Genomic DNA, 26,938 nt, shown 5'->3' on the forward strand with positions numbered 1-26,938 from the left:
CCTGGCACATCCGTCCATCAGGGCGACTTCAGCCATGGTGGCCGACCGGTTTGTCTGGCATGGCCTGCGAAAGCAGGTGGCAGCCTGGGCACGCGCCTGCATTCCGTGCCAGACCTCCAAAGTCCATCGTCATGTCCAGCCCCCACACCAGAGATTCGAGGTTCCCCCCGCCCGTTTTTTCCACATCCATGTGGATTTGGTGGGTCCATTGCCCTATTCTAGGGGTTACACTCATCTACTGACGGTGGTTGATCGGTTCACTCGTTGGCCGGAGGCGCTCCCGTTGTCGGACACCTCGGCGGCCTCCTGTGCACGGGCCCTGGCGTTGCATTGGGTGGCTCGTTTCGGGGTCCCGGCTATCATCACTACAGATCGGGGAGCCCAGTTCACCTCGTCCCTCTGGGCCGCGCTGGCACAGCTGTATGGTGCTCGATTACAGCAGACCACCGCCTATCATCCCCAAGCCAACGGGATGGTTGAGCGTTTCCATCGGCAGCTGAAGGCGTCCCTCTGTGCTCGCCTGACTGGCTACGATTGGGCTGACCAGCTGCCTTGGGTCCTCCTCGGCATCCGTACGGCCCCGCGGGCTGAGCTGGGCACATCTTCGGCCGAGCTCGTCTACGGTTCGCCCCTGCGGGTGCCGGGCGACATTCTCCCTTCCATTCCCGCTTTGCCGCTATCCGTCACGTCAGTCTTGGGCTCCCTCCGGGAACGGGTGGGTTCTCTGGCTCCAGTCCCCACCTCTAGTCACGGAAGCACAGCAGTTCACGTTCCTTCGGAATTGCGGAGCTGTGATTTCGTGTTTCTTCGGAAAGATTGCCACCGCCCACCTCTCCAGCCGGTTTACCAAGGCCCTTTCCAGGTGCTCAAAAGAGGGACTGTAACCTTCACCTTGCAGGTAGGAAATCGTCAGGAGCTGGTTTCAGTGTCCCGTCTCAAGCCGGCCCATTTAGACCAGGACCTCCCCGTGTCGGTGGCTCATCCGCCGCGCCGGGGCCGGCCTGTGGCTGCTCGACTGGTCCCGTCAGCGGCGCCCAGTTTACCACCTCTTGGACCTCCGCCGCCTATGGTTGGTCCCGGGCTGCCGTTGTTCATCAAGTGCCCCCCGTCACCTGCACCCTCCGCTCCAGTGGACCCCCCATCGCCTCCAGCGGCGGCGTCCACCCCGCCTCCTGTCACGCTGGGGGTATCGGTTTCCCCCATCCGTACACGTTCTGGGCGGGAGGTTCGTCCGCCCATGAGGTATGGTTTCGAGGGTTCTGGGGGGGGGTCATGTAGGGACATAGGGATTGGCCAGATAATAGAACCCTCGGATTGGGTTACGGTCACGGGGTGAGGAAGCGCGGGGTATTTAAATGCTTGGCGCCAAACGTTAGATTAGAGATTAGATTAGTGAGTGAAGTTAGTGTTCGTCCAGAAAGAAGTCTGTTGCGTTTGTTACGGGTTTTATACCAATAAAGTATTTGGATAATACCACTCGTCTGGACTCACTACAATGGTATGAATGTAAAAATTGTCCCTCATGTAGGATTGTGTTGATGTGCAGGGATCACTGGTCGGTGTAGACTCAGTGGGCCAAAGGGCCTGTTTCCACGCTGTATCTCTAAAGCATGCTAAAATAAATATGACAGGGCTGATCATTGGGTTCTTCCAATAGTTACCAAAATTGAATCTGAGGAACTAATAATGAAGCAATTTACCAGCATGAAGATGTCAGTTAAATTAATCCAATGTTTTGTATCAGTTCACTATGGAGGATACAACCTCCTCTGGACCCTCTCCAATGCCAGCACATCTCTCTTCCGATATGGGCCCCAAAACTGCTCACAATACTCCAAATGCGGTATAACCTGGGCCTTATAAAGCCTCAGCATTACATCCCTGTTTTTTATATTCTAGTCCTCTCAAAATGAATGCTAACATTGCATTTGCCTTCCTTCCTACCCATTTTGGGAATCCTGTACCAGCACTCCCAAGTCCCTTTGCACCCCTAATTTCTGAATCCTCTCCTCATTTAGAAAATAGTCTACGCCTTTATTCCTACTACCAAAGTACATGACCTCCACTTTGCGACGCTGTATTCCATCTGCCACTTCTTTGCCCACTCTCCCAAGTCTTTATACTCTCCCAACCTGTCCAGGTCCTTCTACGCACTCCCTGCTTCCTCTACGCTACCTTCTACTCAACCTATCTTCAGATCATCTGCAAACTTGGCCTCAAAGCCATCAATTCCATCATCCAAATCATTGACAGACAACGAGATGTGTAGCAGCCCCAACACTGACCCCTTTGGAACACCTCTAGTCACTGACAGCCAACCAGAAAAAGCCCCCTTTATTCCCACGCTCTGTCTTATCATTCAGCCTGCCTTTTATCCACGCTAGTATCTTCCCATTAATACCACGGGCTCTCACTCTGGTTTAGCAGCCTCACATGTGACACCTGATCAAAGGCCTTTTGAAAATCCAGGTGAACAATAGCCACTGACTCCTCTTTGTCTGTCCTGCTGTTTGCTTCGTCAGAGATTCCAAAAGATTTGTCAGGCAAGATCTCCCCTTCACAAAACCATGCTGACTTTGGCCTATTTTACGATTTGCTTCTAGGTACTCGGAAACCTCATCCTTAATAATGGAAAATTCCAGTGCTAAATCTAAATGTTTCAAGACACTGGCCCAGGATTAATAGTAGGCACACCCAACATGACTAAGGCAGGCACCATTGTGCCTGACCATACTTCAACTTGGTATTTATTCACAAAATGCTGGAGTAACTCAGCAGGTCTATTCTGCGTTTTCCTAGGAGCTCCATCCTTTTGATGTCTCATTTTCACACCTTACACTTCCTTATCTCGTGTCTCCCTCTCCCCCTGACTCTCAGTCTGAGGATGGGTCTCGACCCGAAACGTCTCCCATTCCTTCTATCCAGAGATGCTGCCTGTTGAGTTACTCCAGCATTTTGTGAATTAAATACCTTCGATTTGTACCAGCATCTGCAGTTATTTTCTTACACTTCAACTTGGGATTTCCTTATTGTGTAAAATCTAGAGGCCAGTGACACATATTTGCTAAAAACCCCGTCTGTTTTATTGAATGACTTTCACAACCTGCCAATGCTGTTTAAAGCACTCATCCCTTTCTACCACCAGAGGTCTATAGGTAGCTCTCAAAGTTCGTGATTAATGAGCATTGACATTTAAAATTTTCATTTTGCCTCAGACAAAAGTATAATACTGCGATAACATTAGGTGCAGCTTCTCGTAAGAAATCTCCCATGTCTTCACTCAGTGTTCGTTCTGTATTCTGGGCTACCAGCCCAAAATTAGTCTTCATGAAATATATGTTGTAATCAGGTATTCACTGGAAGGCTTGTTTGCGCAATCTCAAATATTACATTCCATTGCAAGATTATTTTTTTGCAACATCTATGCTTCTCTTTTCTATTCCTTCCTCTTACTTCGAACAAACACAAGACGTACGTGATCCATTCAGTAATAACCATGTCAACAAGTCAGTGGGCTGGATCCCACAGCTCAAGGAAGTGGTAAGGCAAGTTTCTCTCTCAGACCTGCGGAGAAACCTCAGTTCTCACAGCGGCTGCATGAAGTAGTCCTTTGGCCTCTTACTAATCTTTTACGGTGATGAAACTCAGTGGGAGTCTGGTATCAGGAATATGAATGACACGACTTGCCCAGTGCCACTGAGTATGATTAGAGCATGAATACTGGGAATGCTGGCATGGGAACAGATATTAGTTGGCTTATAATTCAAATGGATTGAGAAGGTTTTGCAGAACCAGCATTGGTAATAATTTTAAAGTGTCTTGGCATGGTCGGCTGTAGCGAGTTTGTCTTGGAAGTGTACGGGTGGGCAGGGATCACTGTTAACCATGAGCTTGGTGCTGGATTTGAGGTCTTTATATTCCAACATTCTTATCAAAATCAAGGGTAAGTGGGCTAAGGAATGGCTAATGGAGTTTAATGTTGATAAGTGCTATGTGTTACATTTCGGGATGTCAAACCAGGCTCGGACCTTCACAGTAAATGGTAGAGCACAGGGGAGTGTTGTAGAGCAGAGGGGTCTAGGAATAGAGGTGCAGAGTTCCCCGAAAGTGTTGTCACAGGCAGATAGGGTGGTAAAGAAAGCTGTTGGTGCATGTCAGGCAACTACTATATAAAATCATGAGGGGGATACATATGGTAAATGCAGTCTTTTACCCGGAGTCGGGGAATCAAGAATCAGTGGACATTGGCTTTAGGTGAGAGATATTGGCCAAATGCAGGCAAATGGGACTAGCTTAGATGGGGCATCTTGTTCGGTATAGACAAGGGCTGTGTGACTCTATGACTCTATGCTCCAGATCCCAAGTGCTGAGCTGCACTCTAATGCTGAGTTGGAATTTCACTCTCAAAACCTTGCTTCAGTGGGAGGTTGCTCCTGAAATCTGGGAGGTGGGTCTACATGTTCCGGGATCTCATCTTGGAGCTGCATTGCAAAGGGGTGGTGTTGTACAGCGATGATAGGTTGGTGGAGGGTCTTTATGCTGCAAATGTTCTCAAAGCATACTTGAAAAATTATGGTTTCCTCACTGGCTGCTAGTAATCCTTGGCCCAGCACACTCAAAGTGGAACACAATGGAACTCAGCGGGTCAGGCGACATCTGTGGAGGGATGGGTAGATGACATTCCAGGTCGGGACTCTTCTTCACTCAGGTCTGAAATCTGAAGAAGGGTCCTGACCCAAAATATCATCCGCCCATTCCCTCCACAGATTCCACCTGACCCGCAGAGCTCCTCCAGCACTGCGTTTTGCTCAAGTTTCCAGCAACTGCAGTTTATCATGTCGCCACTCAAAGTGGAGAACGAGGATCTGGGAAGCCATTGAGAATGTTGAGTCTGTTCAGCAAGAAAACACATAATCCCACTGAAAATGGTGGGAGGAGCACGCCACGTACTAACAATATTCAGGCGGCCACCCAGTCGAGCGCTTCCCCCTGGCTGGGGCAGTATCTGCGGGTCCATATCTCGGCTGCCTTCATCATGCACCTCAGAACTCATCAAACTGGAGTGGATGGAAGTCAGCCTTGAGCTTGAGCGACTGCAGAGGAAGAGAAAACGAAGCAGCCCATGTGCAATTCAGATTGACAAATATAGCAAACAAGTGTTCATGTTAAATTTACACTCACAGAGAAATTATTCATCCATATACTTAAAATTAAAAAGCACTGTTGGTTGGACCACATGCTTGGCAGCTGTGACTCTGTGCTGAGGTTGAGGTGAGTGCAATCCTGATGGAGTGCTGCCTTGTCGGAAATATCGGCTTGCGACAGACATGTTAAATCAAGGCTTTGTCTACCCCCAAGTGGTCATACAAGGGATAGACACACAATGCTGGAGTAACTTAGCCGGACAGGCAGCATCTCTGGATAGAAGGAATGGGAGACGTTTCGGGTCGAGACCCATCCTCAGACTGAGAGTCAGGGGGAGAGGGAGACACGAGATAAGGAAGTGTAAGGTGTGAAAATGAGACATCAAAAGGATGGAGCTCCTAGGAAAACGCAGAATAGATCATTGTTAGCTCAGAGAAGTTGACAACGAAGCATACAGAGATAAAATGCAATCAGGGGTACAGTCAGACTGGTCAGAGAACTAGGAAGGGGGATGGGATGGAGAGAAGGGGAAAGCAAGGGTTGAAGTTAAAGAAGTCAATATTCACTACATCACTGTTCAAAAGGTAGCTGACAGTTCTCTCTATCAAGGCTAACATCTATCCTTTGATCAATACCCCAAATGGCTGTTCTCTGACCATTTCATTCAATGTGATCTATGGGAGCTGCCTGGTGCATTTGTAGTGCAAGGATACAGTGGGGGAGCAGTGGTTAAATTGACACAGTAATATTCCAGCAGCCTGAACTAGCAGTGACCCGAGTTCAAAATGTACTCGTATCTGGAGTTGGGAACAACTAGTCATCAACAATAGCCACAAAATCCTGGAGTAACTCAGCAGGTCAGGCCACATCTCTGGAGAAAACAAATAGGTGACGTTTCGTGTTGGAACCTTTCTTCGGACTCTGAAGAAGGGTCTCGACCCCAAACGTCACCCATTCCTTCTCTCCAGAGATGCTGAGTTACTCCAGTATTTTGTGTCTATCTTCGAGTCATCAACAATGATGGCAACAACATCCACTGGATTTTTGTTAAGTAAAACATTTAGATTGTGAACATCTTTCTGGAGAGGAAATCTGCTTCCCTGCCATTCTTCATTATTTTAGTCTGTAAGTGACTGCAGACCTTCCACTTGTGGTTGACTTTTCTAAGTGCCCTTTGAAATAGCCGAGCAAGCCAGTCAGTAGTGTCATGTGATTCAAGGAAAATGAGGCCAATTAATGTTGGTATTGTCAGCAATGGTGAGGGCAAGGTTGTTGTTCTAGCACCACTTGGTCAGTCGGTCAATCTCCCTCCTGCACGCTGACTCATCGTCATCTGTAATTCGTCCAACAACGATGGTGTCGTGGGGGAATTTGAAGATAGAGTTGGAACTGTGTCCAGCTATAGTCATGAGTGTAGAGTGAGTAGAACAGGGGGCTGAGCACACAGCCTAGAGGTGCTTCCTGATTTCACCTTGTCAGAGGTGATGGCGTGCAATTCCAGCCACAGCTGCCGAACGTCCACCTCCTCCTCCAGCTTAGAGAGAAAGTCCCTTTTCGCTTTTGTGACGGTCTTATCAAGGTCGTACCTCAACTTCTTGTATGACTCAGCATTGCCAGACCTGAATGCCCGAGATCTGGTCCCCAGAAGAATACGGATCTCCTGTTTCATCCAAGGCTTGTGGGAAACACTCAGATGGTCTTTGTGGGAACACACTCCTCCACACATTTCCTAATGAAGTCGGTAATAACTATTCATTCAGGTCTGTTGCCAAGTGTTTGAACATCGCTCGGTCTACCGAGCAAGCAATCCCGGAGTCGTTCCTCTGCCTTCCCTGGCCAGCTCTGTGTAGTCCTCACCGCTGGGGATGGGCTCTTCAGTCTTTACCTTGATTTTTAGATTTAAATTTAGAGATACAGCACGGAAACAGGCCCTTCGGCCCACCGAGTCCGCGCCGCCCAGCGATCCCCGCACATTAACACTATCCTACACCCAATAGGGACAATTTTTACATTTACCCTGTCAATTAACCTACATACCTGTACGTCTTTGGAGTGTGGGAGGAAACCGAAGATCTCGGAGAAAACCCACGCAGGTCACGGGGAGAACGTACAAACTCCATACAGACGGCGCCCGTAGTCAGGATCGAACCTGAGTCTCCGGCGCTGCATTCGCTGTAAGGCAGCAACTCTACCGCTGCACCACCGTGCCAGTGGGGATATCAGTTTAGAGGGGATTAGTTTAAGAATGTTTTGACCCAGAGGATGGTTGAAGTTTGGAATGCAGTGCCTGAAAGGGTGAAGGAGGCAGAGATTCTCACATAATTTAAGAAATATATAGATGAGCACAAAAACTGTCCAGGCATAGAAGGCTGCATACCAAGTGCTGGTAAAATGTGGTTGGTATAGATGGGTACTTGATGGTCAACACGGGCAAGGTGAGCTGAAGAGAATGGAAACTTGGCCGTGAAAGGAGACAGGATGTAGGCTATAGGAGTGCTGGGGTGTGAATAGGGAATGGGTGCTCAAAGAGTGGAGAGCAGCCGGCAGAACATTATTATGGGTAAACAGTATAAGTTTGCTTACAGTCTAGATGTTGTAAGTTGCAACAGCAGGGTTGTCTAACTATAATTTGTGCAGTTCAGAGTGAAAGTCAGTGGTTGGTCACAGGTAGCATATCAGAACATTATCCCTATTACTGCGAGATAAATAAACACCAATAAGAACAAACTGCTGGAGGAACTCAGTGGGTTTCTACAGATGGAGACACAAGGAAGTGCAGATGCTGGGTCTTGACAGTTCCTCCAGCAGTTTGTTTTTTTGATCTTGATTACAACATCTGTTGTCTCTTGAGTCTTCGAATAAAGACCATTAACTGTTATTACCATTGTGGTAAGTTAGCAATTAATTCTCTGTGAATATATATAGTGTATGCAAATGTATGGCACATGCATGCATTATATACACGTCATATTGACCCGTCTTTTAATGTCACTTAGTGAATTCAGCCAAACGTTATACGATCTCTTTATTCCTAAACAGTCAGAAAGTGTGAAGACCTAAAATTTGGTATTAGGAAACAGAACGAAACGGAAATAGGTGAGACTGTCAGTGACTGCTTCATTACATTGAAGGAACAAACGCACAGAATGCTGGGGGTACTCAGCAGATTAAACCCCTGCACATGAGAAGAAGAACTGAGTCGACAGTTCAGAGAAAGGACCCTTCATCACAACTGGAAGAGGGAGATGTGCATTTTGAGTTGCAGAGAGCAGTAGTAGAGAGAACAGAAGAAGTGTCTGCAACAGAGTACAGATACAATTAATTTAAAAAACGGGAAATAGGTGACAAAAAGAGAAAAAACTGAAGCAAAAGGTTAGACTTTAGAAGGGCTCAACATCCGAGGACGTACACGCCACTGGAGATAAATGGGCTTACTGCGGATAGAGTGAGCAGCTCTAAATACAATAGACAATAGACAATAAGTGCAGGAGGAGGCCATTCGGCCCTTCGAGCTAGCACCGCCATTCAATGTGATCATGGCTGATCATTCTCAATCAGTACCCCGTTCCTGCCTTCTCCCCATACCCCCTGACTCCGCTATCATTAAGAGCTCTATCTAGCTCTCTCTTGAATGCATTCAGAGTCCACATCACAGAGGATCCTGGGAGTCCACATCACAGAGGATCTGACATGGACAACACACATTGCCGCACAGGTGAATAAGGCAAGGCATCGCCTTTACCACCTCAGACAGTTGTGGAAATTCAGAGTCTTTGTGAGGATCCTTCAGTGCTTCTACTCTGGGGCTGCAGAAAGCATCTTGTCCGGAAACATCACAATCTGGTTTGGGAATTGCTCTGCCCAGGACAGGATGGCCCTGCAGCGAGTAGTGCGTTCAGCTGAACGCACCATGGGAACTACACTCGCCCCCCTGCAGGACCTATACATCAGGAGGTGCAGATCCAGAGCCAGCAACATTAAGGGGGACCTCTACCACCCCAGTAACGGACTGTTCCAGCTGCTACGGTCAGGCAAGCGCCTCCGCTGTCACGCTGTGAAAACGGAGAGGATGAGACGGAGTTTCTTCCCACAGGCCATCAGGACTGTTAACTCTCATATCACCAGGGACTAATTTAATTTACTGTATTAATTTATTTTTTGTGTTAAAAAAAAATAATTCTATTGTGTTTTGTAGTTTTAGCACAATCCGCAGGCGTTGCCACTTTCATTTCACCGCACATCTTGTATATGTATGTGACAAATAAAGGTGACTTGACTTGACTTGAGCTGAAATTGTTGAATTCAATATTAAGCCCCAAGAGGTGTCACAAACTTACTCTGGGTATCGCCAGAGCAATGTAGGTGGCTGAAGACAGGGAGGTCAGAGGGATGGGGAATTAAAGTGACTGGCAACTGGAAGCTCAGGATCACCCTTGTGAACAGAATGGAGATGGTCTGCAATGAAGAGAAAACCACATCAATGTAGGGGAACCAACGCATCAATCTGGAAGTGAACCAATGCATTCACCTGAAAGGACAGATTAGATCCCTGAATGGTGGAGAAGGAAGAGATTAAAGGGCAGTTGCTGCAGCATCTACAGTGGTGTGAAAATCCTGCAAGAAGGAACGTAAATAGTAAATGGGGAAGAGCACACCAGGGGCTGGCAGAGGAACAGTCCCTCTCAAATACTGAAAGGGAAGAAGTTTTTTCGGCAGTAAATCCCTTTGAAAGTGGAAGAAGTGGTGCTTCAATGATACTTTTTTGCCACATGTACTTAGGTACAGTTCAGTAAAAGCTTTACTATACATATGCTCAATCTGAAGAAGGGTCTCGACCTGAAACGTTACCCATTCCTTCTCTCCTGAGATGCTGCCTGACCTGCTGAGTTTCTCCAGCATTTTGTGAATAAATACCTTCGATTTGTACCAGCATCTGCAGTTATTTTCTTACACTAGGCTCAATCATACTCAAGTACAAGAGTATAAGAATTATAGATTACACTGAGGCAGTACAGTAAGAATCAAAAGTTTTCCAGTGCAACTTTGTTCACCGTGCCTCCAAGTTCAATGTTGTTAATAATGTTAACGTCTTAACTTGGCAATAAAGGCCCAAATTAAGTCAAACAAAAAATGCTCGAAACACTCAGGTCAGGCAGGATCTGTGGTGGGGGAAACAATTAATGTTTCAGGTCTGGGACAATTCATTAAAGGTAGGGCAATGGCAAACTCCACAAATACAACATCAGAAGATGGAATCAAACCTGGGTCACTTACAAACACTCGGCAGAATGTGAATGACTCAATAATATTTGATGCTTAATTGGAAGCTAATTTCCCCAGAGGCCTGAATCATTCTTGAGGCTTTTCCTCGATTTACCTGGTGACCTCTTCCCATGACAAAGCACACAATCCTTAGGCTTAAAGCTTAATGTATTAAGATAGAACTCTGCCTTTATTTGTACACAGATGATTTTGTGCAACAATAATGATCGCTAATGATGCTCCACTCCACCATGGACTACATGCTACAACCTCTGCAAGACTGTGTAATCAAGGTGATGCGCCCATCGACACAAGCACCAGAGAAGAAAATCTTTGAACATTAAAAGCCCTCAGGCCATTACATAAAAACACAGAGTGAAGCTCATAAGAAGCAACTGTACGTTCATTCAGTTTGTCTTGGGCTAAATGTGGATGCAAATGGATGTAGAATTCTCAATCAGTGAGAAAATTAATGCGTTTGTGAAGGCAAGGCAACCTGAGATCAATGCAAGCTTACTTCTGTGCTTGGCTGTGCTTACTTCTATGCTGCATTTTCACCAGGTCTTGCAACAGTATTGGAACCTGCTTACATTGTCCAGGTGAAATAGTTTAGCAGAGGGATCAGTGTGAATTGCCAATAAAAACCTCTAAAGAAACAAGTTTATAAAAGTGCTCAAGCTTAAAAAAAAAAGATGGGCTAATTTTCATTTGCTCAACTACAGAGCAAAGCAACTTTGAACTTTCCCCAGCTCATAAGTAGATGGTGGAGGTGAAGCTCTTGGGACAGACATGAATTATGACTCGGGTTGTGGACATAATCCAAACAACATGATAGAGTTCATGTGCTAAGGCCACCCCAGCATTTGTAAATGGATGTTGTAGTGTTGGTTGAAAAACGTGGTACCGAGATGGCTGGTGAAAATAGGAGATAAAATCAGATGTGTGTGCCAAGACAACTTAATTTTTGCAACGGATTTAAAAGAGAATATCAAAGAGTTAAGCAATTATCTGCATTCCAGAAATGACACACGATACCACTGAATGGAGCCAAGAAGTGATATCTTTAGGATATCTTAGCTCTAGGAAGAAATAAAAACAACATTGCGAGAAGATCAAAGGCACATGAAAAACCTCTGAGCTGGTTAAAAATGGCTCTCTTCCTCTTCTTACGCAGTCCCTCAGGATTGAGCATGGTGTGGTTATGATCCATTTCTGTGGGTTCTGGGGTGACTGATCAGGCCAACATAGAAACACAAGCTTTTCTGCAGATGGGAAAAGTGCGCAAGGTAATTATCTTTGAGGAGTGCAACCCCTCAGCCATTTACACAAGGTGGCGTGTATCTCGATTCTTGAATTCAAAGTTCTTGAGTGCCATCCCGAATGGTTCTTCTCCGTTATGGACAGTCATGGGCCAAAGATTCCAAGGAGTGTTTGGGATGTTGTATTTCTTCAGAGGCCTTGAGCATTCTCGAGGCTTTTTCTCTCTCTGCCTGGTGACCTTTACTCACGACAGAGCAAATAATCCACGTAATTCCCTCTTCCCAGCCATTATTTTCTCCTCTCCCTGCCCTGAATTTTCATCCTTTCCTTTTTGTGGGTTGCATCCTGGTGGCATGATACCTCAGACAACTCCAGGAGATTCAACCTTTATAATTTCACCAGAATGATATCTGACCACAGCGGCCAGGCCGACACAGCGGCCAGGCCGACACAGCGGCCAGGCCGACACAGCGGCCAGGCCGACACAGCGGCCAGGCCGACACAGCGGCCAGGCCGACACAGCGGCCAGGCCGACACAGCGGCCAGGCTGACACAGCGTACAGCACAGCGGTAGCGTTGCTGCGTTACAATGCTTGCAGCGCCAGAGACCCGGGTTCGATCCTGACTACGGGTGCTGTCTGCACGGAGTCTGTACGTTTAGATTCTTTAGATTTAGAGATACAGCGCGGAAACAGGCCCAGCGATCCCCGCACATTAACACTATCCTACACACACTAGGGACAATTTTTACATTTTACCCAGTCAATTAACCTACAAACCTGTACGTCTTTGGAGTGTGGGAGGAAACCGAAGATCTCGGAGAAAACCCACGCAGGTCACGGGGAGAACGTACAAACTCCGTACAGATGGTGCCCGTAGTCAGGATCGAACCTGAGCCTCCGGCGCTGCATTCGCTGAAAGGCCGCAACTCTACCGCTATGCCACCGTGCTGCCCACATTCTCCCCGTGACCCCGTGGATTTTCTCCAAGACCTTCGGTTTACTCCCACACTCCAAAGACGCACAGGTTTGTAGGTTAATTGGCATAGTATAAGTGTAAATTGTCTCTAGTGTGTGTAGGATAATGTTAATGTGCAGGGATCGCTGGTCGGGGCAGACTCAGTGGGCTGAAGGGCCTGTTTCTTCGCTTTATCTCTAAAATAAAAAAATATATATATCTAACAAGGCCAGCCAACGCATGATCAGGCATCATGTGGTGAGGGAGGGCCTCCTGTGATCAAACCCACAGGAACATCTCTACTGAACTTCACAGCACAGCTAGGGGCATGTGAGCCGAATTGTAAATTGGCTGCTGTTTGTAAAGCATGAAGACTAGAGGTTGAAGAAATGAACAGTAAGGTGATGAAGACATGGACGATTATCTGCTAGAAAGGCAGAGATACGGGTGGCACGGTGGCGCAGCGGTAGAGTTGCTGCCTCACAGCGCCAGAGACCCGGGTTCGATCCTGACTACGGGTGCTGTCTGTACAGAGTTTGCACGCTCTCCCCGTGACCTGCGTGGATTTTCTCCACGAGCTCTGGTTTCTTCCCACACTCCAAAGACGTGCAGGTCCTGTAAAAAATTGTAAACTTGTGCCTAGTGTGTAGGATAGTGCTGGTGTGCGGGGATCGCTGGTCGGTCGGTGCGGGCTTGGTGGGGTGAGGGGTCTGTTTACGCACTGTATCTCTAAACTAGAAATAAAGTAAAAAACTAAAGATATACAAACATTGTGCAAACATATGAATTAGGGGCAAAAGTCGGTGATGAGGCCCCTCAAACCTGGTCCCTCACATAACAAAATCATAGCTAACTGGATTATAGCCTCAACTTTGCATTCCCACCTACTCCTTTTAACCCTTTACCCCTTGCTTATCAGCAATCTAACTCCAGAGTGAAGAGAGGTCATGGCAGGAAACTGGGTGCAGGAGTAGGAGGTAGCCAGAGGCTTGTTCACCACGAGGTTCACCTTGAACAAGCAGGCAGGTGGGTTTACTGAGCCACGTGTACAGGGGAGCTGGGTGGAGCTTCCACCTTGGCTGCAGGTCTGATCCCCCCCCCCCTGCCACTCTGTGCCCTCTGAACATTACTGGCTGCACAAACCAGCAGGAGCGAACTCAATTAAAATGCTCTCCACTTCTGCTCTCTATTGCAACCCGGCACAACCACTTTAAGCAGTGACAGTTTCGTAATATTACTCTGATTCATTCCCAGAGTGTTCAGGAAAAGTGGCACCTAGCACATTTGTAAACAACAGCTTGGTGTAGATTTGATAATGATTTTTCTTTAACGGAAAACTCTCTGATCCAAGTGCCTTGTTATTAATGGTGGAAAGCCTCTGCAATAACTGCTTCCCAGCTCCACTCCATTTGTCATATGTCCATTTAGCCGGCATAAACACAGTAGGGTGGCAGTGACGACAAGGGACGCCCACAGCTATCGATTGCTGAGAAAATAACTCACAAGATCATGCGTCTCCCTGCTGAAGCAAACTACGAGGGAAACTGCGGTACTGCACTTTTGGACTCTTCTCTCTGACACCGAGGTTGATTTGGGCACGGGTATGCTGAGATGGCTATTTCTAACCTTACTCCCTGTGGATTCCACAAAGCATGGGCTGCTCCAGATGAACAGCCCATCAACCTTGCACAGAGATGGACCGTTTGGATCAGGTGAACAGAAGATATCAGGTGCCTGAGTAACCCGAGCTCAGCAATCAGCAACCTTCAAGAAGCACTCGAACTCTGAGGGGACTGAATCTTCAGCAGCTGAATGCTGGTTGAAGCAGAAAAACGATTGATTAAATTGACATAAAGGTCCACCGGCTAATTTTTTTTTTTTGCAAAATGATTAGGGAGAAACAATTTTAATTCGCCAAGGCCTGAACTCGAGGAAAAAAAAATCACTTCTTTGCATCCGCACATTTCTTTCCACCGGTAAAATGGAAACATCAATAATGAACGAAACAGAGAATGGAGAAATGCCAGCATCATGTTGCAGAGCCTTGCAGAAGAACCACTGAGGAGGCTCAAACTGAACCCTTTCTCGTCGGACAATGACAAATTGTCCTTTCTCCTCCAATATATTTAATACCAGACCTGTCAACACTGCCTAAATTATATAGGATCTTCATTGGTTATTTAAGGGAAGAGTTAACACTGACTTCCCAGTTAATACATTTGAACAATCATTCTGCCTCACTGAAGCTGCTGAATGTGTTACTAACCTTGACATTGAACTATGACTGCCCTCCCCCCCCCCCCCATCATACGTATATATTATGCAGTGCCAGCATAATGTGAGTTAATTTTGAGCAACCCTAATAATATAGGCCGCGTGGGCCTTAATAATATAGGTGGTAAGTGGTATATAATATAAGTAGTATATAATAATATATAATAATATAATGTGTTAAATGCAGCAATTTAAACAAGAAAAGTCAAACGCCAGTCCACAGTGTGTTAGCTGATCACAACGTAAGCCGTGGTTGGAATACTCCAATTAGCCTCAGTGCCAGGGACTGGCAAGAAATCAGGCAAAAATCATTACTTCTGAAGCTACCCCAGCGTAGGTTTACTAGGTTAATTCCCGGAATGGCGGGACTGTCATATGTTGAAAGACTGGAGCGACTAGGCTTGTATACACTGGAATTTAGAAGGATGAGAGGAGATCTTATTGAAACGTATAAGATTATTAAGGGGTTGGACACGTTAGAGGCAGGAAACATGTTCCCAATGTTGGGGGAGTCCAGAACAAGGGGCCACAGTTTAAGAATAAGGGGTAGGCCATTTAGAACTGAGATGAGGAAAAGCTTTTTCAGTCAGAGAGTTGTGAATCTGTGGAATTCTCTGCCTCAGAAGGCAGTGGAGGCCAGTTCTCTGAATGCATTCAAGAGAGAGCTAGATAGAGTTCTTAAGGATAGCGGAGTCAGGGGGTATGGGGAGAAGGCAGGAACGGGGTACTGATTGAGAATGATCAGCCATGATCACATTGAATGGCGGTGCTGGCTCTAAGGGCCGAATGGCCTCCTCCTGCACCTATTGTCTATTGTCTACCTCCAATACCATGTGCTCTAATTTTTCCCACTAATCTCCTATGTGGAACCTTGTCAAAGGCTTTCTGAAAGTCAAGGTACACCAACCACATCGTGACTACGGGTGCTGTCTGTGCCGAGTTTGTACGTTTTCCCTATGAATGTGTGGGTTTTCCTTCTTGCGGTGGGCCAGATGAGTTCCACATTACGAGGATGTGCAGGTTTGTAGGTTAATTGGTTTCTGTAAATTGACCCCAGTGTGCAGGATAGAGCTGGTGTACTGGTGATCGCTGGTCGGCACGGACTCGGTGAGCCGAAGCCCCTCTTTATATGCTGTATCTCGAAACTAAACTAAGTAGCTAAAGTTCCAGTTACTCAGCTCCTTGCCCATGTGAGGATGTGGGGGAGGTGGGTTAAATAGGAGACCTCCAGATCATACTGCTCCTGGGTCTCCCCAAGGTGACGATTCTGAGATACAGGGCAGCACAAGAACCAAAACTGAATACAATACTCCAGGTGCGACCTCATGAATGTCTTGTACAGCTGTAATATAATGTTCCAACTTCTATACTCAATTGTAAGAGGGAACTGCAGATGCTGGTTTAAACCGAAGACAGACACAAAAAGCTGGAGTAACTCAGCATCCCTGGAGAGAAGGAATGGGTGACGTTTGGGTTCGAGACCCTTCTTCAGACTGAACCAGTCACCCATTCCTTCTCTCCAGAAATGCCCGCTGAGTTACTCCAGCTTTTTGTGTCTATCTTCTATACTCAATTCCCTTACCAATGAAAGCTAGTGTGCCAAAAGCCTTCTCCATCACCGTATCATTCTGCAATGCCACTTTCAGGGAACTATGTACTCCTGGATCCCTCTGCTCGACAACACAACCCAGGGCCCTCATGTTCCTGTGAAGGATGCAACACCTCACACTTTTATGAATTAAATTCCATGAGCCATTCCTTGACACTCTTGTCCAGCTGATCTCGATCCCACTGTAATTCTTATCAATCATCTTCACTGTCTGCGATTCCACCTATTTTAATGCCAAGGTACTCAGCAAAAAGACTGAAAAACCTGTGGAAAACCTCATAATGATGTTGCGAAATTGGTGGAAGCTGATTTACCCGTGTCTTTCTGAGAGGAGTCTGATTGTACCTGAAGGGAACAATCTGTAAGGCATAGGAGACGAGTTGGGAAATATGCCTTCGACAGGAAGCCAGCACAGGATCAATGGACCAAGCCATCGTTCTGGGTTGTAATGGTCCTACGATTCTACCTGTCAGCTTGAATGAGATTCCAGAATAAGTATGATCCCCCTTGTTTTAGTTCTCCTTCAAAGACCTTGTTTCTGATTTCCAGTAGGCAAAATAATGACATCTGATGTGCAAAAACCAAACGACGCCTTCTTTTATATAAAGGCCTTGGAGTTTGAATGAAACCAAATGGGTCTTGAATGTGGCACGTGAGGGAATGGTGCCAATTAGAAAATGCCGTCTGTCTTATAGGTCCTTTTCATAAGGAAAGAGATGTGCTGGCACAACACAACATAAGACTCTGGCCCAGCCAGCTTCTGAGAATACCTATCTGCATTGATTTTGAAAGTGTCTGTTAAGGCATCTTAAGTCCCCCGTTTGTTTCAAGCAGTCTGACCTTGCTGGTGAATTCCTGTCTCCAGTCCATCGTCTTAATTGAAACAAATTAACTCCCTTGTTGTGTCTTCACTGTTTGTAATAAAGTTAGTAATATCCAAAACCATCTGTTCCGAAGAAGGGTCTCGACCCGAAACGTCACCTATTCCTTTTCTCCAGAGATGCTGTCTGACCCGCTGAGTTACTCCAGCTTTGTGTGTCTATCTCCCATCTGTGCTCACTCAGGTACTGGTGGCTGTGATATTTCTTTTCAGCAGTTTTATTCCTAATGATGTTTCGGTTAACTTTTCCACATACTGCGCAGTGAATTTTAATTGTCCTCTTGCAGAACCTGTAACATTTCACTCACTTGGACTTGAATTTGTGAAAATAATTGCATGTATCAAGTCCATTATGTCAAAGAAATTTGAAGGCACGTTGGTCTGAGTTGTTTAAAGCTCACCAGCCCACATCTTTCATTTTCTCAACGTCATTGCACAACAATACCTTTTAATAATGAGTGAGGTTGTCATTTTAACTGAATTCATGTAATCCATTCTGCTGTCTACCCTCTGGCAATGGAAATCAAAATGGTATTTAATTTTTAATGTTGCTCCATTATACAGCCATTGTTTGATGGGAAATTTGCATTTTCATGAATGTGCTAGCTAAAAGTCATAGAGACCGATCCTGTTCCCATTCCTCATTCACCTTTTCTTGTCAGAATCTCGAATGCTGAAAGTTTTAGCCTCAACCACTAAGTCTTTAAAAATAAAACCTGTGATCCCTGAACCAAAAATCCTTAACATTTCACATCCTTATGCATATTTCCTGGCAGCTTTCAGGATCTTTTACACTCTCAAGTCTGAACATGTTTCCTGGAAGTGTGAAGCCTTGTAATATGCACAACATATATACAATGGGGCTGCACGGTGGCGCGGCAGTAGAGTTGCTGCTTTACAGCGCAAGAGACCCGGGTTCCATCCTCACTAGCGATCCCTGCGCACACTAATGCTATCCTAAACACACTAGGGACAATCTTCAATTATACCAAGCCAATTAACTTACAAACATGTACGTCTTTGGAGTGTGGAAAGAAACCGCAGATCCTGGAGAAAACCCACGCAGGTCACGGGGAGAACGTATGAACTCCATACAGACAGCACCCGTGGTCAGGATCGAACCCGGGTCTCTGGCGCCATAAGGCTGCAATTCTACCGCTGCGCCACCATGCCACAATACAGTGTTGTTAAGAGACAATGGTGTCCAATCACTGGAGAGAGATTTTTTCGTGACATTTTTATCCCCAGTCTTTTTTTGCAAAACAGCTTGCTTTCTGCTTCTTAACTTCCAAAGTGACCTTTAAGTAGTTCTCTAGTTCCCTCCATTTGCTTCTTCAACAGTGTAGTTTTCATTAATGATCTCAATTAGCCTTTCAACACATTGTCAGGATGTTGGAGTAAAGCAGAGGACCCATTGGTAAATGGGAGGGTTACAGGGTGAACATGCAAACTCCACTCCAGCAGCACCCGAGTTCAGGATCAAACATGGGACCTCATCAAACGTGAGGTAGCAGCACTAAAGGTAGCACCACTGTGCTGTCCTTAAAGTAAAGTGGAAAATGACGGTACCGAATGAAATTTGATGACCGCTGCACATGAAGTGAAAGACAGAGTAATAAGAGGCCACGTATTAGTTGGCCAATTAACCACCACTCTAGAAGTCTGAGGATTTGGCTGCTTACGATCATGGTGAAGACATGAAAAAGACAGGAAAATTAACTATTCCACCAGATACAGGAAAATGCATGGATGCAGCAATGTCCTCCCATTACATGTGTATCTTGCTTCAGTACTGGCAGAGGGGGAGAGGAGGGGGAGGGGAGGGGAGGAGGGAGGGGGAGGGAGGGATGGGGAGGGGGGAGGAGGGAGGAGGATAAGGGGGGTTGAGGGGGGTGGGGAAGGGGGCAGGGGAAGGGGGGGGGGAGTGGGAGGAGAGGGGGAGGGGAGTGGGGGGAGGGGGAGGAGGGAGGGGGAGGGAGGGGGAGGAGAGAGGGGGAGGAGGGAGGGAGGGAGGGAGGGGGGAGGGGAGCGGGAGAGGGGATGGGGGAGTGAGGGAGGAGAGGGTGCTGCACCAATGCAGGAGAGGTTTGGGCCCAACGGGTCCACTTGGCCTAGTACGACAATAACACTTTCTTGACTCTTGACTCCTTCTTGTGTTAAGGATTAAGGTAATGAGAAAACATTCATTTAAATTTGCCATAACTGTTGCAGCCATAAATAATCAGTGATAGGTAAGAGATTGCAATGCATTCATAGGTGCCATAATTGAAATGATTACATAACAGTTTTTGTTGATGATAGAAAGAGTAATTGATAGCTCTTCACCAGAGGCAATACTTGGGGAGAAAATTATATAGGATTATGTTAACAGAGCTCAAGGCATGAATTAGTGGAGAAATTCCATTATTAATCGCAGCTAGAATTGGATTTCTCCCACACATGAATTATGAACCAAAATGAGGAATTTGATTGCTAAAATGCAGACAGTATGTTAAGTATTGGTAACTTTAATTTGTAAATACTGTATAATCAATATAATTCATTACGGTAATTTGATAGATGGGAAATGGTTTAATGGGAACATGTTATAAATGTTTGTAATGTGACATTTCTGACAATGAGAGTTACAAAATGAACAATTTTCTGTGCTATGTTAGAGGATGGAGCCAACTTTTACAAATGGCTGTATTTTTAAAATAAATTGATGGTTTCTGATCAGCACTACTGTGATTTCATCTATCTACTTAATTAAGTGTGTGCTATGGTTTATGTACGTGTGTCAGGATTAATTTTCTGATACACATCACTGATTTTAAACTCACCATGTGTAAGGTGTCAATAGGTCCGAGATACAATGGGAATTTCTCCTCATTCCAACTATATTTAGCCAGGGGTGCCAAGTGTACAATGCAGCTTGGCCTCTGCTTACATCCTCATCATCACAGATGCCAGTGTTCACTGATCCATAAGTTCATAAGACATAGGAGCAGAATTAGGCCATTTGGCCCATCAAGTCTGCTCTGCCATTCGATCGTGATTGATCGATTTTTCCATCTTAATGCTATTCTCCTGCCTTCCCCTATAACCTTTAACACCCTTACTAATCAAGAATCCATCAATCTCCACTCTAAACATACCCAATAATATGGCCTCCATAGGAAAGAACTCCACAGATTCACCACACTACGACAAAATAAATTCCTCCTCATCTCCATTCTAAAGACACGTCCTTTCATTCTGAGGGTGAGCCCTCTGATCCTAGACTCTCCCTCTGCACATGTTATCAGGAAATAGCTGAAACCACAGCTACTGCATATGCTGTGGGACCAGACAACCTTCCAGCTGAGATACTAAAAATCACACCAGAAATGGCTGTGCCTCCAGTCAAGCTATTCTGTTTTAACATGGACATAGCCATTCTGTTATAACAAAGGCATCTGCCCAATAATGCAGAACTTTACCCAGGTGTGTCCTATTTGCAGCACAACTCCATTGACTGCACAGTCTACACATAATCATCAGCAAAATGATAGGAGATGTCCTCAGCATTGCTATCAGACGGTACTTAAGTTTAGTTTTTTAGTTTAGAGATACAGCGCGGAAACCGGCCCTTCAGTCCACTGAGTCTGCACCGACCAGCGATCCCCACATACTAACACTAACCTACACACACTAGGGACAATTTACACTTATACCAAGCCAATTAACCTACAAACCTGTATGTCTTTGGAGTGTGGGAGGAAACCGAAGATCTTGGAGAAACCTAAGCATATCACTGGGAGAACGTACAAACTACGTACAGACAAGCACCCTTAGTCAGGATCGAACCCTTGTCTCTGGCGCTATAAGACAGTAGCTCTATCGCTGCACCACCGTACTAAGACATTGAGCAATTAATCTACTCAATGATGTCCTGCTAAGTTTTCACCAGGACCTCTCAGCTCCACGTCCCATCAGAGCCTTGGTCTCAGTAAAACCAGTGAGTTGAATTCCAGTAGTGAGATGCCCATGACATGCAGGCAACATTTGATCATGCATAATATCAAACAGCTCAGATCACCCTCTAAGTTACACACCACTGGCAAGGAAATATATTGTATTCCTTCAATGCTACTGGAACTACTCCCCAGCAGCATTGAAAAGAACCTTCTTTAGAAGTTCTGCACCAGATCAGGAAGGCAGCTCATCATCTACTTATCAAAGTATAAGAAAATAACTGCAGATGCTGGTACAAATCGAAGGTATTTATTCACAAAATGCTGGAGTATCTCAGCAGGTCAGGCAGCATCTCAGGAGAGAAGGAATGGGCGACGTTTCGGGTCGAGACCCTTCTTCACCCTTCTCCGGCGTCCTAGTTTTCGCTGAAATCACTGGCAAGTCGGTAAGTACTTGAGAGTTTTGAAATATAACATCTTACCCGGGTTACTTGAAAACCAAGCTTCACGGTGTTCTGCAGCTGCGGCTCACCGGCAGTCTCTCTGTTTTTTTTTGTTTTTTTGTCATTGTCGTTGTTAAATGTACGTTTTGTTTTATTTTTAATTCTGTGTATGTAGGGGGGTGGTGGGGGGGTTGGGGGAAACCTTTTTTCAAATCTCCTCCTCAACGGAGATGCGACCTTTACCGTGTCGTATCTCCGTTCGCGCTACGGCCTAACATCGTGGAGTCGGCGGCCTCCAGCTGGGATCGACCTCAAAGACTCCGGTCGCAGGGCCTGGACTTACCATCTCGGAGGCTTCGGCCGTGGGCCCTGCAGACCGCAACATCGGGAGTTCGCAGGTCCCTGGCTGGCAACCGGCTTTTGGGTGTTCCAGCCGTAGCAGCTTCGACCGCCCCGAAGCGCGAGGTACGATCAACCCACCCGCAGGCCCTTCATCGCCCTGCGTGGCTCGGCCGCAGCACTTTCCATCGCCCGGTGGGGGCTCGGGTCTTTCATCGGCCTGCTCGGCTCGGCTCGGCCCTGGGACTTTCCATCGCCCGGTGGGGGCTCAGGACCTTCATCGGCCTGCTCGGCTCGGCCCTGGGACTTTCCATCGCCCGGTGGGGGCTTCAAAAAGTTGGGAGCCTCGATCACCTCGTGGCACCACGGGAGAAGAATGAGGAGGAGATAAGACTTTGCCTTCCATCACAGTGAGGGTATGCCTAGAGCAATCACTGTGATGGCTGTTTTGTGTAAAAAATTATATCTGTGTGTCTTGTGCTTTTTAATGTCTACTGCTGGACCCTGACGTGAGAGGACGCTGGCGTTGTGTATTCGCCGCTTTTCCGTCAGGATAGTTTGTCTGTTTGTTTCTATGTTAATTGTTTTTGTAAAGCGCTTTGAGCATGCGATAAGGCGCTATATAAAATAAATGGATTATTATTATTATTATTATTATAAACTGGATTGACTTCCAGTTTACTAATAGCAGTATGAAGTAATTTAATTTTTAAAGTGGTTAAGTGGATTTTTGTGAAAAGTGTGTGGGCATTCTTTGAAAATGTACTGGAGATGCATATCTGGTTTCTGGGTTGCATATCTGGGTTGGGAGCCTACTTTAAATGTAATCGCTGATGGCCATAAACATCGCGAAAATTCCCACGCTTACCTGACCGTCAAACTGTCGCCTCTAATCTACCTGTCAAATGTCCTGACAGTAAATAAATGGGTTAAACAGCCTAGTCGCCGGCAGTCGCATTAAAATCGCCCAAGTGAGACAGGCCCTTTAATTCATTAGAGGACAGGAGGATGAGGGGTGACCTTATAGAGATGTATAAGATCATGAGAGGAATAAATAGGGTAAATGCACAGAGTAGGGGAGTCAAGAACCAGAGAACATAGGTTTAAGATAAGGTGGGAAAGATTTAATAGGAACCTGAGGGGCAACATTGTTTACACAAAGGGTGGTAGGTACATGGAACGAGCTGCCGAAGGAAGTAGTTGAGGCAGGTACTATCTTAATGAATTAAAAGCATTTGGACAGGTACGTAGGTAGGATAGGTTTAGAGAGATATTGGCCAAACACAGGCATGTGGGACGAGAGTAGATGATATATATTGGTCAGCATGGGCAGGTTTGGCCGAAGGACCTGTTTCTGTGCTGTATGACTCTATGACTCTAAGATATGATGAGGGAATGAAATGACGAGTAATCCACCAGCCTCTCGGCTCCAACTCCCTTGTGACTTACACCAAGGCAAAACATTCAGATTGAGCTGCAAAATAACATCACACAGGACTGCATCGAATTGGGCCATGCACATTCAGTCCGAATATCACATATTCAAACTGTTAAGTTATACCAGCAATCCCCGCACAGTAACACTACCCTACACACACTAGGGACAAATTACAATTTTACCGAGCCAATTAGTCTACAAATCTGTACGTCTTCGGAGTGTGAGAGGAAACTGGAGCTCCGCAAAGAAAATCAAAGCAGGTCACGGGGAGAATGTACAAACTCCGTAAGGCAGCACCTGATGCCAGGATGTTATCTGGCATGTTATCTGATATGTGGCATGTTATCTGATATGTGGCATGTTATCTGGTATGTTATCTGGTATCATTATTTTGTCATTATTGTTAACTATCACTACTCACTGAAGGGCAACCAAGGGAGAAATGGGGGGGGAAATGTAAAGTCATGCTTTATTTAAATCCCAGTTACATCTGTAAATGGCCATTATTTGTTTTGAGTGAACTGGTTCCCTCCCTTACTCTCAGCACAGCCTCTAAACATTGTGCATTAGAAAAGTGGAATTGATATTTTGAAATTTAAACTCTAACTCCGCTTATTCTGGCTAAAGTTCATCTTCAGGGCATTGTTCTCCAGTGTGACCACCGTTGTAATAATTCACCTGCTGAAGGATCGAACTTTCGCTCTGCATCTCACACTGGCAGCACAGCTGAGATTCACCCCCTGACTGTGCACAATGTTTGGAACAGATGTTAGAAATTGAAAGGCATGAATAAAAGTCTCGGAGGGTGTTCGAGCCACAATTTATTACCTCTCAGTGTTCCTTGCGGTATTTTACCTTGCACAGGAAGGGAACCGGGAATTATGACATTTTTTGACACATCAAGAGCAAGAACATGACAAACGAAAAGTAAATTTACGACGATGTATTAGTCACCCCCAAAGAAAGGAAAATTGGCAATGCTGTTAGAAATAACAAGGAGACTAATGGATGAATTCAGTGAACTTACACTCCCTGCAGGGAAGGCACTCAATAGGAGAATCGGAGAAGAAGAAGCCACAATGCAAAGTTACCATTCCAAATCTCCAGCAGCTGATAAGTAATGCTGCAGACTAATCAAATTAACTCCACTTTAAAACCAGTTTAATTCCAGAATTTGAACAATGTTGGATGGTTCTGAGCTTCGTCAGTTCTACTCTTTACTTCTTATATGGCACAATGGCACAGCGGTAGAGTTGCTGCCTTACAGCCCCAGAGACCCGGGTTCGATCCTAGCTTCGGTAGCTGTCTTACGGAGTTTGTACATTCTCCCCATGACCTGCTTTGATCTTCTTTGTGGAGCTTCCGTTTCCTCCCACACCCCGAAGACATAGAGATTTGTAGGCTAATTGGCTCGGTAAAATTGTAAATTGTCCCTAATGTGTGTAGGGTAGTGTTACTGTGCGGGGATTGCTGGTTGGCGTAGACACGGTGGGCCGAAGGGCCTGTTTCCACACTTTATCTCTAAAATAAACTAAACTAAACTTACACACCCTTCAACCACAACACCATGAATCATACTCCAGACACTTCACCAACAATCTCAATACAACACTCATGAATTCTATTCCCCACAGACCCCCTACCACAACACTCCTATTCTACTCTCTACAATCCCTCGACTATAACTTTCTCCCAACGCTCCTTCGTACAGCTACCGAATAAGGATCTATTTCAGAGGTCTTAGAAGACAGCAAGCAGGAGAGTCTTCACCAACCACTGACCCTGGAGGAGCTGACTGGGTCCAACCATTCATTTTATTTGAATAAAACTCCCAGAAGTGATGGCTTACTGGCTGAATTATAATCAGCTCTGTGGGTCTGGGGGGGCCCGGTCTTGCTGGAAGTCTACAACGCGCTGTTTCTGGTAGCATCCTTGACTCCGCGAGGAAAGGCGTCATCACCCTCATCTTCAAGCAGAAGGCAGAGAAGGATAACATCAGGAACTGTAGAGCCATTCCACTGCTAAACGTGGACTATAAGGACCTGTCCAAGGCCTTTGCCAATCGGGTCAAGTCTACTCTGCGACACAGGTGGTCTACCTGTGCTGCACCAGGCAGGAAGGTCTCTGGAAGCCTCGTGCTGCTTAGGGATGCCATCGACTATGTACAGGACATCTGTCTGGTCAGCTTGGACCAGGATCTGGCCTTCGACAAGATATTGCGCATATACATAATGGACGTGGGCTTCAAAATGAGCTTTGGAAAGGAAATCAGACAATAGACAATAGGTGCAGGAGGAGGCCATTCGGCCCTTCGAGCCAGCACCACCATTCAATGTGATCATGGCTGATCATTCTCAATCAGTACCCCGTTCCTGCCTTCTCCCCATACCCCCTGACTCCGCTATCCTTAAGAGCTCTATCCAGCTCTCTCTTGAATGCATTCAGAGAATTGGCCTCCACTGCCTTCTGAGGCAGAGAATTCCACAGATTCACAACTCTCTGACTGAAAAAGTTTTTCCTCATCTCAGTTCTAAATGGCCTACCCCTTATTCTTAAACTGTGGCCCCTTGTTCTGGACTCCCCCAACATTGGGAACATGTTTCCTGCCTCTAACGTGTCCAACCCCTTAATAATCTTATACATTTCGATAAGATCTCCTCTCATCCTTCTAAATCAGGAACTGGATCCCACTGTTCTGCACATATTTCTGTTGTGCAGTCCAAAATAATGGGTGGGAACTGGACAGCCTCCCAATCAGGTCTGGAGCCAGGCAGGGTTGCCCACTCTCCCATGTGTCTTGTTTATGTGCTGTATAGAACTCTTTGCTGATCCATCAGGAAGATAGAGAGCATCAGAGGGGTGACATTCATTGTCAGGCAGTGAGGCACTGAGATCAAAATTTCCCTGTACGTGGATGATGTTGCTGCCTTCTGCTCGAACCCACGGTCGGTCCACAGAAAGGTCAGTAATTGTGACCAAAGATAGACACAAAAAGCTGAAGTAACTCAACGGGTCCGACAGGGTCTCTGGAGAATAGGAATAGATGACGTTTCAGGTCGAGACCCTTCTTCGGAAGTCTCGACCCGAAATGTCATCTATTCCTTTTCTCCAGAGATGCCATCTGACCCGCTGAGTTACTCCAGTTTTTTCCACCGTGTCTATCTTTGGTTTAAACAGGCATCTGCAGTTCCTTCCTATAGTATCTGCGGCCAGTTTGAGTTGGCATCCGGCGCCAGAATCAACCCCAGGAAGAGCGAGACCATGCTCTTTGAGTACTGGCCCGACCCCTTCACCATCAGGTCACTCTACCCGAAGGTGCTGGGATTCTGGTTCAGTGGGGCGGAGGTATCCAACATAAATGGTTGGAGTGGATAGCCAAGGTCAAGCAGAAATTTG

This window comes from Rhinoraja longicauda, chromosome 14 (assembly GCF_053455715.1).
Source record: "Rhinoraja longicauda isolate Sanriku21f chromosome 14, sRhiLon1.1, whole genome shotgun sequence".
Classification (NCBI taxonomy): domain Eukaryota; kingdom Metazoa; phylum Chordata; class Chondrichthyes; order Rajiformes; family Arhynchobatidae; genus Rhinoraja; species Rhinoraja longicauda.